The sequence below is a fragment of the Nelumbo nucifera genome, chromosome 1 (assembly GCF_055504915.1).
Source record: "Nelumbo nucifera cultivar China Antique chromosome 1, China Antique-T2T, whole genome shotgun sequence".
Taxonomy (NCBI): Eukaryota; Viridiplantae; Streptophyta; class Magnoliopsida; order Proteales; family Nelumbonaceae; genus Nelumbo; species Nelumbo nucifera.
The window spans coordinates 165,631,255-165,645,799 of record NC_142649.1 but is presented as its reverse complement, the minus strand read 5'-3'; the positions used below and the strand labels follow the sequence as shown (position 1 = coordinate 165,645,799).

Here is a 14,545-nt window from a genome sequence, read left to right as displayed (position 1 = left end):
CCACTTAAAGAGTTCAGATCCAAATAAAGATTTGGAGCAAAGGAACTCCTAATTTGATTAGGAAAGCTGATTTTTATCTGCAGATAAGATAAAGGATTATCTTTATCACTTAAAGTTCCAGATCCAAATAAAAGATTTGGATTAGGAAACTCCTAATGGGATTAGGAAATTGTCTATTTAAGGATATAAATAAGAGAGTAGGGTGAACCTTGTTGAAGAATCACTAGTTCTTGGTAAAGAACTACCTGCTGATCCTACCTCACCCTAAGTTGTGACATCTTCAGTGGATGGAGGATTTGGTACTCTCTTTGGGCATGAGCACCTACGTTGGGAGGAGCATTTCTTGCGTGGATTCCGTATTAGGTATATCCCTCCCTTATTTTGGTTACAGATTTGGTCCGGTTTGGTTACAAGAACGAATCTTGAAAATGCAATTTTCTAAATTGGGAATAGGATTCACAGATGGTAGTAAAGAAATTTTTGAAGTTTCGCCCAACCTTCTTGCAGGGTTCGGCTATCCATATGATGGATCTCCCATCCCTTCATATATCTTAATAAAAACAATATCAAATTAGAAAGTAACGACTAGCCTTGTTCAAGGGTCGGTTAGCCTAATGGGTTGGCCCAATCCGACCCATTATAAGTTGGACATGGTCATAATTTTAGATCTGCGGGCTCGGGTTCAGGCCTAACGCACCGGGCTCAAACTTTCTCAAAAAAGCCCGGCCTGATCCGAGCTTGACTTGATACTATATATTAAATAATGAAAATATATTTTATTTAATAAAAAGTATATAATATTTTTTTCTTTATTCATCTCTTTTTTTCAAGTTGAGCCCAAGCTCGACATAATACTTTGGCTTGAGCGACAATTTGGTACCCAAACTTAAAATGCGACAATTCAGTACCCAAACTTTCAAAATGTGACAATCCAGTACCCAAATTTTCAAAATGTGACAATCCGATACCTGTCGCTAACTAGTCTATTAGTCAGCCATTAAGTGACATTTGAAAAGTAAAAAATGCCCTAAGAGTGCCATCTAATTCTCTTTACCAACCATCTAAACATTGACAATAAAATGAACAATCCCAAATTCTAGATTCTTCTAAACAGTCACCAATTTTTTTGAATAGAAGAGGCTAGGATTTGAGACTATTTAGTTTTTTGTCAACGTTTGGATGGTTGATAAAGAGAATTAGATGGCATTTGAAGGGCATTTTTGACTTTTCAAATGTCACTTAATGGCTGATTAACGGACTAGTTAACAACAAGTACTAGATTGTCACATTTTGAAAGTTCGGTTATTAGATTGTCGCATTTTAAAGTTCGGGGACCAAATTGTCACTCGAGCCAAAGTACCGGATACTGATCGGGAATTTTCTCTAATATAAATAAAACACTTTTTTATTGAATTAAAAAGAAAAATTTATGTTTTCGAATTTTTGGCCAGGATCGGGCCCGTGCTTTGGGCTTTATATGAGGGCCAGGCTTGGGCTCAGGCCTGAGTGTATTCAATTGATACATATACAAAGCCCGACCCAAACTTGGCCTGGCCCGACCCATGAACAAGTCTAGTATTGACCAAGTGTTAATTGAGGTTTTAAATAGAAGAATTGCAATTCCTTGGGCTATTTATTATTATCTTAATGAGATCACCCCCATAACATCAAGTTCACTCACATTTTCAAGAAACCAGTAGGCCAAGAGAATATAGGTGCTGAGGGTGGTTATTATAATATCTATATGAACGACACTGATTTAAGTATTACCCAAAAGAAATGACAATGATTTAGGATTTCAACTACAAATGATGACTTGGGAAGATCATTTGGGTTGATATGTGGCTTGGATGAAATAATTGTACTTTTTCTGCCTTCTAGGGTTGCATCGAGTTGGTGAATGGTGAGGGAGAGTTTTGTATTGTTTGGGTTTGGGGCAATGCAAGGTACATCCTCTCTTCTATTTCAAGGTAGATACCCCTCCACTTTGAGTAAAGATTGGGATTAAAAAATCCATCACAAAAATCACTTAAATAATGTATCAACCTAATTGTGGAGTATGCTATATTATGGTTAAAATATCAGTAAATCACTTGCATGGATGATTCAATCCAACTTTAGAGACCATTTTGACAGCTTAAACTTTGAGTTTATTGGGTATATTATTTGCATAATGTCAATTAGTTGAAATCTTGGTATATTACTTGGATGGTTTGGATTATTCGCTAATATTTAGAAACCACTAAGATGGCCCAAATCTTTTGATTGATATTGGTACATCATTTGGATGGGTTATATTTAGAGGTGAGCATTCCGTTTATTCGGTTAAAAACCAAACTGAATAAACCAAATTTTTAAAAACTAAAAAAAAACTAAAACTGAATTTTTTGGGTTCGATTTTCAGTTATTTCGGTTAAAACCAAATTTTATTAATATTATATATAACATATATTATATACATATTATAATATATTATGTTTTACATATTAATAATATATATTATATTATCTATATAATAAATTTTGTTTAATTTGGTTTTTTTGGTTAACCAAATTTTTAATCCTGAATACTGAAACTGATTTTTTTTAAACCAAATTAACCAAATCGAAAAAAAAAACCGAAAACCAAACAAACCAAATCCAAAAATTTCGGTTCGATTTTAACTGAACAATGCTCACCCCTAGTTATATTAGATAAAATCTTTATACATCACTTAAATGGGACATGTTAATGTAAATTTCAAATACCATTTGGATGGTTAGGATTCATTGACTAATTTCATATGGCTTATTTGATGGCTAAAATTTACTTGATGTATGACTTTATATGGCATAGATTTTTTTTCAGAGATTTTTTTATGCATTATTTGTATGGTTGAGATAAGATGGAATATTGGAAAGTTAAAATTAGATGAAATCTTAGTAAACCATTTTGATGGACCCGATTAGTTAAAATTTTAATAGACTATTTGGATGGTTGATATTTATAATTTTTTTTAGGCCAAAGGCAATAAAAATTATTTCATAAAATAGGTTACATCTCATCCAGAGTAATAGACCTGACGGAATTTGGAGGAGTTGACAAGGTCATAGCATGATTATATCTTAAGGCGTGATTAGCTAGCCCGTGTGCTAAGAGATTACAAGAGTGATATGTATGAATAAAACTGGTTGAAACAAAGCAAGAAGCAAGATGTCTATATTCCAGAATGGCATACTAGATATTTTTCTTTTTAGATTTTTTCATGCATTACTTGCTGAGATTAATTGAGATATTTGTACATTAATCAGATGGTCAAAATTAATTAATCTCAGAAAGTAATGCATGGATAATTCTATAAAATAGGGAAAATTTCTGATTAATACATTGTACTTTGGATATAGTGCCACTTTATTTCACGAACTTTAAAACGTGACAATTCAGTACTCGAACTTCAAAACGTATCAATCCGTACCTGTCATTAACCAACCATTAAGTAGCATTTGAAAAAACACAAATGCCCTTCAAGTATCATCTAATTTTTCATATCAACCATCCAAATGCATTCTCCGAAGAAAAATCTGAACCATCTTGTAAGAATCTATTGTCTTTCAATTCCTCTTGGTGGCGTTTCTGCAATTCCTCCATGTCTAAATTTGAATGATCTTCAATGGAGTCAACACGTTTTATAATTTTTCTAAGTGAGATTTTTTACATTAAATTCATCAGAGACAGAGTCAGACCCACATTATTGGGTCAAAGTGCGACATAAATCTTACCCCTCCCGTCATTACAAACAGATTTCGCAATAGTTGATTTCCCTAAACCCCCTATTTCCAACTATGGCAGTAATTGAAATTTCTTCTTCACCATAACCAAATCTCTTAATAGTTTTACCATGTCCTCTCCTTACTTTTCTCTTCCGATCATAACATCGAATTCCGATACATGGGAATGGGTCTTTGTATCTGCCCCTCCTTTGATGGCATTCTCATAATTTTGCTGAAATTACATAAACTGAAATTTATCCTATTGGCTGCTGCAATCTCTTGAAACCTCTCTTTAATTTTATATGGAATTAAACGTGAGATCAAGCCCCTTGTCATCTGAGAATGAAATGCGAATCTTCTGGGTTTTCCTTGGCAAACAACCATCGTTTCCCATTTTCTTGTAGAGAAAGATGTTCATATCTGAAATGAACCATGTATCTAAGCATCTAAACAGTTGTGCGTGAGTTGATGATATTTTGTCATTTTCAGACTTAGGAACTTGTCCAGGAAATCTAAAATCTAGTTCCATTAATCAATCCTCCAAGTCTCTCACTAATGCTTTTACTATATTCTCTGTTTCAATGTATTTCTGAAAAATCTGAAATATCCATGCTAGATCGAACAAGCTCTCAAAATTTACTTGTTGTGTAAGCAAAACCCGCCTGAACCTCATCAACAATACAAAGACCCCCTACTTTCTTTATGCTGCTATACATGACAGGCAAGTAACCTGGTGCCAGTATCAAAATTCCACCCACACCCTATAAAAATAAGATGGGATAACACCTTTGTCTCATATTTTTTGAAAAAGAAGATGATGAGCAGTATTTTATTTTCAAGGGTAATTTTAATGTTTTAAAAAGTTTTAAGTGGGAAAGAGGTCTTCGGCAAAATGTCCTCTCTCACAGTATCTTTTTATTCTCTATATAGACCTATTCTGAAGACTTCTCCTTCACGAGGTGGAGATTGGGCTTCTGCATGGCTTCAAAGTTGCCGGGAACTGCCCAAGAATTAACCACTTACTCTTTGTAAATGATATTCTTATTATGGGTAGAAGTTCTGGTAATGAAATTAATGCAATCAAAAAACACAATTGTTGAGTTCAATAGTTGCTCGGGTCAACAAGTTAATTTGAGTAAGTCCTCAATTCACTTCAGCTCCAATGCCCATAGAAGACTGAGAGTTGAAATCGCTAATTGCTTGGGAGTTTCTATTATGAAAAATAAGGAATTCTATCTCGACTCTCCTCTTTTTATTCAAGGAAATAAAATAAATACTTGGCACTTCGTTCTGGAAAAATGTAAGAACAAGCTGAAATCTTGGAAGTCAAATTGCTTATCTCATGCTGGTAGGGAAGTTTTGATCAAATCTACTATCAAATGCTATCCCCACTTATTCCATGGCGAATTGGCGACTAACCCCCTCTCCCAATGAATCTGTACCCAATTAAATGCTATGGCACGTGACTTTTGGTGGGGGTTTAATTCAAATGGGTCTCACATTTATTTACAAAGCTGGAGTAAATTCTTGAGAGCAAAGAAACAATGAGGATTGGGTTTTCATGATTTACTGATTAAAAATAGAACACCCATTATGTAACTCTCATGGAGATTCTTAACTGAACAATGACGTCTTTGGGCTGATATATTAAGATTGAGTATCTCAATAATGATGAAACATTTTGGACTGTGAAAAAAAGGAGTTCTGATTCTACAATTTGGAGGAGTATGCTTGATTCAAGGGAGGTCTTATTAAGAGGCACCCGCCACATTATCTTTAATGGGTGGAATACAAGCATCTATGGAGATCCTTGGATTTCAAATGCTCTTTTACCAAACCCAAGATCTGGCTTTACAGAGAAGGTGGCGCCCTTGAGCTTCCTGCTAATGCGCAATTACTACAAGATCGAGTGATATGGAAATTTACGCCACATGGACATTTCACTTGTGCATCTGCTTATAAGCTTCTTAGCAATGAAGTAGTTGAAACTTCCTCAAGTCATATAGCTTGTAGTGGCATCTCTTGGAAAGACTTTTGGAAAGGGTATGTTTGTTTATTGAGAAAGGGATGAGAAAATGGAATATTCCCGAATGATTCTTTCTTTTTTATGTTTGTTTGTTGGCAAATAGTGTTTTGGGATGAGAAAGAAGAGGGACGCGGGATCCCAAAATGAAATGAGCGGGATCGTACCAAAACAGTGTGACCTCGGTGGGAAAAGAAAAAGTTAAGAAAATTGCTTGGGCTTTGTCAGAGCAAGAAGTCGATAGTCTCCTCTCCCTTCGGAGTAGCAACCCAATGGCCATATCTCCGGTAGCTTCTCCGGCTATCTCTCTGAAAGGTGACACAAGATCCATGAATCTCTCTCTCTAACGGTCCTGTTCTACCCTTTTTTGTTGTTTTTTGGTCTATGGTTCTTTCTTCCCCAACCCCATGTTTTTCCCCTTAGTGGCTGGAAGCTCAACCATTTTCTTCATCGTCTCCGGCAAAGGTTTTGCCAAAATAAAATCACACTCTCCACGAGCATGCATCTATGTCCAGATCTAACATTTTAACCCCATTTGCATAGATCACTGAAACTTTGAATCCAATAGGTTTTCTTTATGTCGTTACTCACTCTTTTTCTCTCTCATTTTTTGTAAGAAGTGAAGTGTTGAAGAATGAAATTGGTTTCACTGATTTACTTTTCTTTTCTTTTTTTGAGTTTCAGTCTTGAGGAGAGATTTACGAAGAATCCAAGTTTCTCCCCCTCATTCGGTTTAGGATACAGAAGGAGACAGTTTTCCTCCTAGGTGAAGAAGCTTCCACTTCCGCTCCAGCTCTGGACAACGCTATTTTTGTCTGAAGTAAGAAAACTTTGATGATTGAAGTTTTTCTCTTTTCAATTTTCTTTCGTAAAACAAAATTCATAAATCCATTTGAATATTTTGATAACATGAGCTGCATTTGTTTTGTCTTGAATAAAGTGTTCATGAGTCATGATTAATCATCTTAACTATGGGGTTATTCTCGGAAGCATCATGAGTCATGATGCTCAGTCCATTAGTTGTTTCTTTGACTTTGTCTTGGCAGTTGTTGATGGACTTATGTCCCCTTGTTCTGATCATCGACATCCAAATGTAAATATTTGGATGATTAATATTTTCCGATCTGAAGCAATTTGTATTCAGAGACTTGCACTAGTAGCTTTTGTACAGAATTATAGTGATTTATCTTGGTATAGTGGTCTCTATGATTGACTATGAACCCAAATGTAAATCATTCTCTCCATGATCTTTACATGTTTGTTGTTTACATGATACAAGGATTTGATTAATGCAAATCAAACCGATGTGTACTGCACAATTTTTTTTTGGTGTTTTTTCTTTTAATTTTTCCAGGAGTAGACCTTTGGGTGGATTTGTTAAGCTCAATTTTTCTAGAGATAGAAGTTGTTTCTCTTCAGTTTGGTAGGGAGCTTGGTCTTTCTTCTGAGTATGTTAAGGGGGATAATAAGGTTATACAGGTTGTACCTAGGTGTGCCAATAAGGCTGCTGACTTCTTAGCTAAGTATGGTTTAAATGTCTACAGGGCCTAGACAAAAAGTCATTTCCTGCAAACAAAGATAGGGAAGTTTTGGAAAGCCAGTATATGCAGGGGTTAAGTAAGAAAGCAGACCAGCGTAAAACATGATTCCTTTGGCAATTTGTTGGACCCTCTTGGTCAAAAGGAACAGTCACATCTTTGAACACAGTGCATCTTAGAGGATATGTTGGCAAGGAAACTGGTGAGAAGGCTGTAGTCATGGTTGTCTATTCATAAAAGTTTCAGAGGGTCGAGAATTTTCCTCTTGTAAAGTGCTATCTGTAAACAGGAATGCATATTGCCATATAGATCCTATTGTACATTCCCAATATTTGGTGCCTATACAGGGGTCTTTGTAACTGTGTCGTTTGGTTAATACAATTCAATATTTTACACTTACAACAAAAAAAAAAGGTACAAAAGGGGATCCAACTGTAGTGGAAGTAATGATTTGCTGATTGGATTTGCTAATTTGGTCATTTAGAAAAGTTTTTAAATGAAAAAGAAATTTGGTTGGGTCTCCAAAATGGCCAAATGTTTTTTAACTTACTTCCCCTTGTTCATGTGGTCAATTTTATCAGAAAATCCCTGCTTTCAAAATAAGCATTTTCAGTGGACTAGGATACAAGACTTGTGTGGACTAGAAAAGTGAACGTGTATCCCTTATCTGATGGATGAATTTGTTCATAACCCTTCAATGTAGTAGAGGCAGTAAAGTTGTATACAAAAGGAATAATTAATATGATTAGACTAACTTTCTCCATCTTTATCTAGTTATCATCAAATGGAAGTTATTTCTTTTTTCTCTATAAGGGTAGAAAAATGTTCAAGGTTGGATGATATGGTTTTTGGTGTTTTCTAATGAAGTTCAATGAAAATAAATGGACTCATTATAATAAGAGTAGATATATGATTTCCTTCTTATGTAGTTAGTATCTGCACTTATACAGTGAATGTCACATTTCTGAAATATGACACTTGAAACATTTTTTTTACATTTGATTGAGAGACCACCTGAGTTTTATATATGGGAATGAGCATTTCTTATGTCATTAACTCATTATTTTGCAAACAAAAACAAAAACAATTTCTTGGACCCTGGAAATATTTATTTTACAGTTTCTTATGTCATTAACTCATTATCTTGCAAACAAACAAACTCATTATCTTGCAAACATTTATTTTACAGTTTGTTGGACACTACAAACAAAAATAGGGCAGTTTGTTGGACCCTGCAAACAAAAACAGCCCCTGCCCAAAATGAAACAAAAACAATTCACTCACTAATAAGGGAATGAAACAAACAGTGCCACAAAAGTTTACAAGGTAATAAAGCAAACTAATTGCATTTGGTTAATTTGGAAGAGTATGTTGATTTCAGATTTCAGTGGTCGGTCAGGTTGGCAAGCCTGGGAACATAGGTTTGAGTCTAAGGATGGCAAATTTGTGCGAAAAAATGCCAAAGGTTAGGACAGTACCCGGTCCATATCCCTGAAGACCACTCAATCTGTGGTGGTGTGCATAGACTGTTTTATATTTTGATACCCAAATCAGATTTTTGTTTAGTGAAAAGGAAATAATAACTCGGTCTGTCCAAAGAAAGGAAATATTAACTCAACCGGACCGATGCCTAACTAGTTACATGTGCGCAACAGTTATGACCCAATAAGGAAGAATAAAGCTTGAAGCTAAGAAAAGCAAAGAGCATAAAAATATTTGGGAAGATGGTCTGGAGGGCTGAGTCCTACGAGTAACTCAGATGAATTACCAAGTCCAACTCCAACTGTCAGCAGTCATTCATTCAAGACTATTCCAATTGGACAAGAGCCCACCACCAGTTGACCCACTGAGTTAAAACAGTGCTACATGAATGGCAGATAATTGAACCCCACCCCACTTCTTATTGTACACGCAAATGTAGGTAAGGATCCTTAGTTCTTTACTTTCATATAATCTTTCTTAGGTTGAAAGCAATCAATCTGCTTAAAAAAAATGCAATTATTATTTGTTATTCAGTAATGAAGAAAAGAAGGGTAAAAAAAAAGTAAAGAAGAAGGGGAAAGGACATGACTCAATGAGATCCAGCCAAGGGAAAAGGAAGAGAATAATAGAATCATATCTCTGATTGAACATTCTAAGGTTTAGGCTCTAAGAATCCACACAATAAATGGTTCATTGTTTGTTGTTTTTATCAAAAAGGGACCATACAATATAATGGAGTGGCCAAACCCATTACCCTTCAACCACTGCCTCGGCAACAACAATCATATTAGTAAATTTTGAATGACTATGAAGGACATCCCTGGTATTTTTGGTAACTGAATTTGTTAATAAATACTAGTTATTAGTTTATATAACTGAATTCTAGCGCATTTGTGGAATTCATTGATTATCAGTTCTTAATGAGATTAGCTATCAAAAATTCTGAAATGAGACTTTCATTCTTTATCATGTATATGAGTACGTATGCATCATTATGATGATTTAGCTATCAAAAAAGAAAAAAGTGTAATGTGTGCTTTCATGTAGCTTTGATTAGTAACAGTGAAGGAAGTAAACTTATTCATGGTTAATGGTTGCTCTTTTTTTTTTCATTGACTACTTTTCCAGCATGTAAATTATATAGGCATTCTAGAATGAATTCCCTAATTTATTTATTTATTTTCTATAAATAGATGGAGCAAATTTTGCTTTATGCAATTGTTGGGGCTGCAACTGCTACAATTGCAGTTACATTTTCAATGTTGCAAGAATATGTGGATTATATTGGTAGGGAACCATCCGTGAATCGGGATTTTGAACGAAGGGATTTATTGGATAGATTATATGGACAAAAAAAAAAGATTATTATAACCAATTGAGAATGGGGAAAGCAGCCTTTGCAAGGCTATGTAAGATTATTCGTGAGACAGGAAGACTACATGATACAATGAGGTGTATGGTAAAAGAACAAGTGGCACGCTTCCTACACATACTGGCACACAACGTTAGGAATAGAACAATGGGCTTTCATTTCAGTCGGTCTGGTGAGACTGTGAGCCGTCATTTCAACAATGTATTGAATGCTTTGTTGAGCTTGGAGGATAGGTACTTGATTCAACCAAGTGGTACTGAAACACCTCCAGAAATTAGAAACCGGCATGATTTTTGGCCATATTTCAAGGTAATTAAGTCTTAAAGTCTTCTTTATGACATATACACCCACAAAAACGAATAATAAAAAACTTAAATCTACTGACAGGATTGTGTTGGGGCAATCGATGGCTCACACCTCCCTATTAAAGTCCCTTCTACGAATGTTGCTAGGTTTCGAGGTCGTAAATCTTATCCCACACAAAACATCATTGTTGCATGCACTTTCAATTTGTGGTTCACATATGTATTATTTGATTGGGAGGGTGCCGCATCGAAATCTCATATTCTTAACAATGCTCTGAGGAGAGAGCATAAATTAGAGGTCCCTCAAGGTAGTAATAAACTCTCACAAGAGACATTTTTATTTAATAGGTAAGTATGTACGTGTTTTCTAACTTTTTATATTTTAAATAGGTAAATATTATCTTGTAGACGCAGGATTTTCATTAAAGACTGGGTTCATTACACCATATCGAAACAAACGATACCATCTAAAGGAATGGGGTGCACATCAACCTGAGAACCCAAAAGAACTATTCAACCTTTGACACTTATCACTTAAAAATGCCGTTGAACGGATCTTTGGGGTATTGAAGAAACGCTTTCCAATCTTGGTATCTCAGCAACATTACCCCTTTAAGTCACAGGTGAAGATTGTGTCTGCATGTTGCATCTTACACAACCATGTCATGGGTGTGGATCCGTATAATTTCATCATGCATCAGTATGATCAAGAAACAGTTGATACTGAGGATGATGTAGGAATTGATGATTTAAATGATGATAGAGCAAACAATACACAAACCTTCCAACTATCAACGAGCTAGTAGAAATGAACAATCAAGGGAAGGAATTTGTCTCAAAGAAGAAATAACTACCCAAATGTGGGCTGATTATGTCTTATATCGATCTAGGGCTCGATATTAATTTCTTCTTGTTGTTTAACTCTTTCTTTCTAATATAACTTTTGTTATATACCTTTTTTTTCTATGTGCATTCACTTCTATAACTAATTATGATGTTTGACTTTATTAATTGCCTATTGCTATTTATACAAAAATACCTTGTATTAATTGGTGTTATGGATATATATTGTTGATTTGCATTATTCGTTTGAATGGCATGAAACAGAAATGGACTCTTCTAGCTCTCAGCTTGAAAACAAGAATGGAAAAACAAATATGAGTTGGACATAGGACATGGATAATTTACTCATTGACACACTTGCTGAGCAGGTCAACCTTGGAAATAAGGTCGACAAAAGTTTCAAATCATCGACTTACACTGCAGCGGCCCATGCTATTAGCACTAAGTTTTTAGTTGAATGTACTCAATGACACATACGAAATAGGCTGAAAACAATCAAGCAAAATTTTGCAATATTGAAAAACCTTTTGAATCAAAGTGGCTTTGCGTGGAATGATTCAACCAAGACAATAGATGCTACACCTGATGTTTGGGCTACATATATCGAGGTAAAATAGATTAACAACATTTACTTTAAACACTTGGTTTACAAATTATATGAAAGATGACTTATTATGGAATTCCCATGGTAAATGAGTAGACACATCCAGAGGCAAAGCAGTCTAGATGAAAAAGCATTCCAAACTATGACTAATTGGCATTGGTATGTGGAAATGATCAAGTGACTGAAAATGGTGCCTTTACAACCAAGGAGTTAAATAAGCAAGATGCAATTTCTGCAACTGCAACTAGTGCAACACCGAATGTTGAGCATGTGTTTGATGATATTGATGAGGCTGAGAATTTTGAAGATCCTAACCTTCAAGCAAGGCCGGTGGAGGCACGTAGTTTTGCAGAAGGAAGAGTTTTAGGAAAACGGAAGTCATATGCTTCAATTGTTTCTGAACAAGTGCAAGACATTGCTACACATCTCGGGAAAGTTGCATCTGCAGTTGAGAGAATGTTTGGTTTATTTAGCAAGGAAAAGGTGTATGTCGATGTTATGAGCCTATAAGGATGTTCAATGGCATTTTTTTATGAAAGCATATGACTTCTTAGCTGAGTCTGAAAGTCGAGTTATGACATTTTACGGAATGGAGCCACATTTGAGGAAGGCGTGGCTTCAAATGAAGTTAGACCCTCCATATTGAAGGGATGGATAAAAGACTTAAACTATTATAACTCACATTTATTAACAAACTAGGTACTAATTATATATGATGAAAAGTTGTTTTGATGGTTGAGCCTTTGCATCCATTTTGTATGTTTTTTTGGGATGCATTGGCAATTTGATTGTTGTCCCTTTTTTTGCGATGGTCAATGTACTTGTATTAGGTGGAATGAATGGTTATATTTTACCACAATGGATTTATTGGTATATGGATGATTATGACTACATGGAATGAATAGGTTGAACTATTGGCATTGATGAACTAATTACAGGTTAAAGACAAATTCAAATGATTTATTGATGTATGCATGACTTTTTAAATGAAATAGGTTATTGAATGCAACTTATTTGATGTACCAACAGGTCCAAATAATAGAGCAATTTTAGTTTCTAGTAGTTTCTTTTATGAATGCATGCACAGGTTTTTTATGGAATAGTACATTGAGTAGACCTATGAACAAATTCTATGATGAATGAGCAGGTCCAAATAATGAAGCGTTTCTTACTCTTTTTAAGTAAAAATTTTGAATGAGCAAGTTTAATAACACTAACTTGCCATGTGGCAAGTTCAATCGTATGTGTCATACATTTCGGGGGTGCAAGTTGTCATAAAAGTAAATTACATGCATTTTTATAGTTTAACATGATTTTTCTCCTATAAATTTTCTTGCAAAACAAACACTAGAAAGTGGATTTTCTCACAAAAATTTTCTCAGCAAACAAACATATTATAACTAATTGAGAAAATAAATTTTCCTCTTCTCATCCCATCATTTTTCAGTCCAATTTTCTCAGCAATCAAACAGACCCTAAAGAAATCAATCATCAAATCCATGTTTTTATGTGGCGTTGTCTTAAAGGCATTTTATCTTTAAAAGCATTCTTAACCAAAATCTCTAAGAAAATTGACAGATCTTGCCCTCTGTGTCTTTCTGTGGGAGATGATGCAGGTCATGTATTCATCCATTGCCAAGTTATAAGACCAGTTTGGTTTGGATCTTACTTAGCCATGCGCACAGAGGATAAACCAGATTGGTCTATTCTTGATTGGATGTCCTTTTGGTGGGAATAAAGTAGAAATAATCCAACGGATGATCTTGGTCTTTTCAATAAATTTGTTATAATCCTCTGACACTGTTGAAAAGTATATGCAAGAAGGCAATAGAGAATAAAGATTTCAACCCAATTGAAACTATTTCATTGGCCCATGCACATATTGAGGAGTTGGCTTCACTAAAAAGGAGGGAGAGCATTATTGCCTCTTAAAACAACCAAATGATCAACAACCATTGTAGATGGTCTCCTCCCTCTCACCCATTCTTAAAGATTAATGTCGATGGTGCAAATATGGATTCTTTTTCTGGGCTTGGCATCATCTTGAGAGATCACACCGGAAGTTTTGTATTTAGTAGATCCATTTGCATGGAAAGGATGGATCCTGACATTACTGAGGCATGAGCTTTCAGAGCTGGACTCCAAATGGTGAAGAAACTCCACTTCTCTCATATTCACATTGAAGGAGATGCACAAAAGATAACAAATATCCTGTTGGGCACCTCTCGAGATGTCCCTTGGCAACTTCACACAGTTATTGCTGATTGCATGAATCATTTGCAAGAATTTCATTATGTTTTAATCTCCTTTATCCCTCGTATAGGTAATAGGGCTGCCCATGTAATTGCAAAATTTGCTTGTCATGTGTGTAGGATCACTACTTGGTCCTTACTTCCTTGCTTTCTTATTCCTGTACTAGAAGAAGATTTGGTGTAATAAATTTAGCCTAAGGATACATGATGTTAAGTGATGCATATAATTGATGACTTGTTAAACGTAAGTATTAAATTGGTATGTTTTGAAACTTCGGATACTAAAATTATTATGTTTTAAAGTTTGGGATTCAAAGTACATGATAGTAATCGTCCCTCAAAAATATGACCTTGTAGGGCCATTTTGGTGCTCGAGA

General features: G+C 35.1%; 1 long non-coding RNA gene across 1 annotated transcript; it reads left to right on the top strand.

The window, feature by feature from the left end:
* The first annotated feature begins 5,912 nt into the window (after window positions 1–5,912).
* Window positions 5,913–14,239, top strand: LOC148804108 (uncharacterized). The gene is made up of 3 exons (XR_016080556.1): window positions 5,913–6,087; window positions 6,457–6,592; window positions 13,533–14,239. It is a non-coding gene; the product is annotated as an uncharacterized LOC148804108 (long non-coding RNA).
* The last annotated feature ends 306 nt before the right edge of the window (window positions 14,240–14,545 follow it).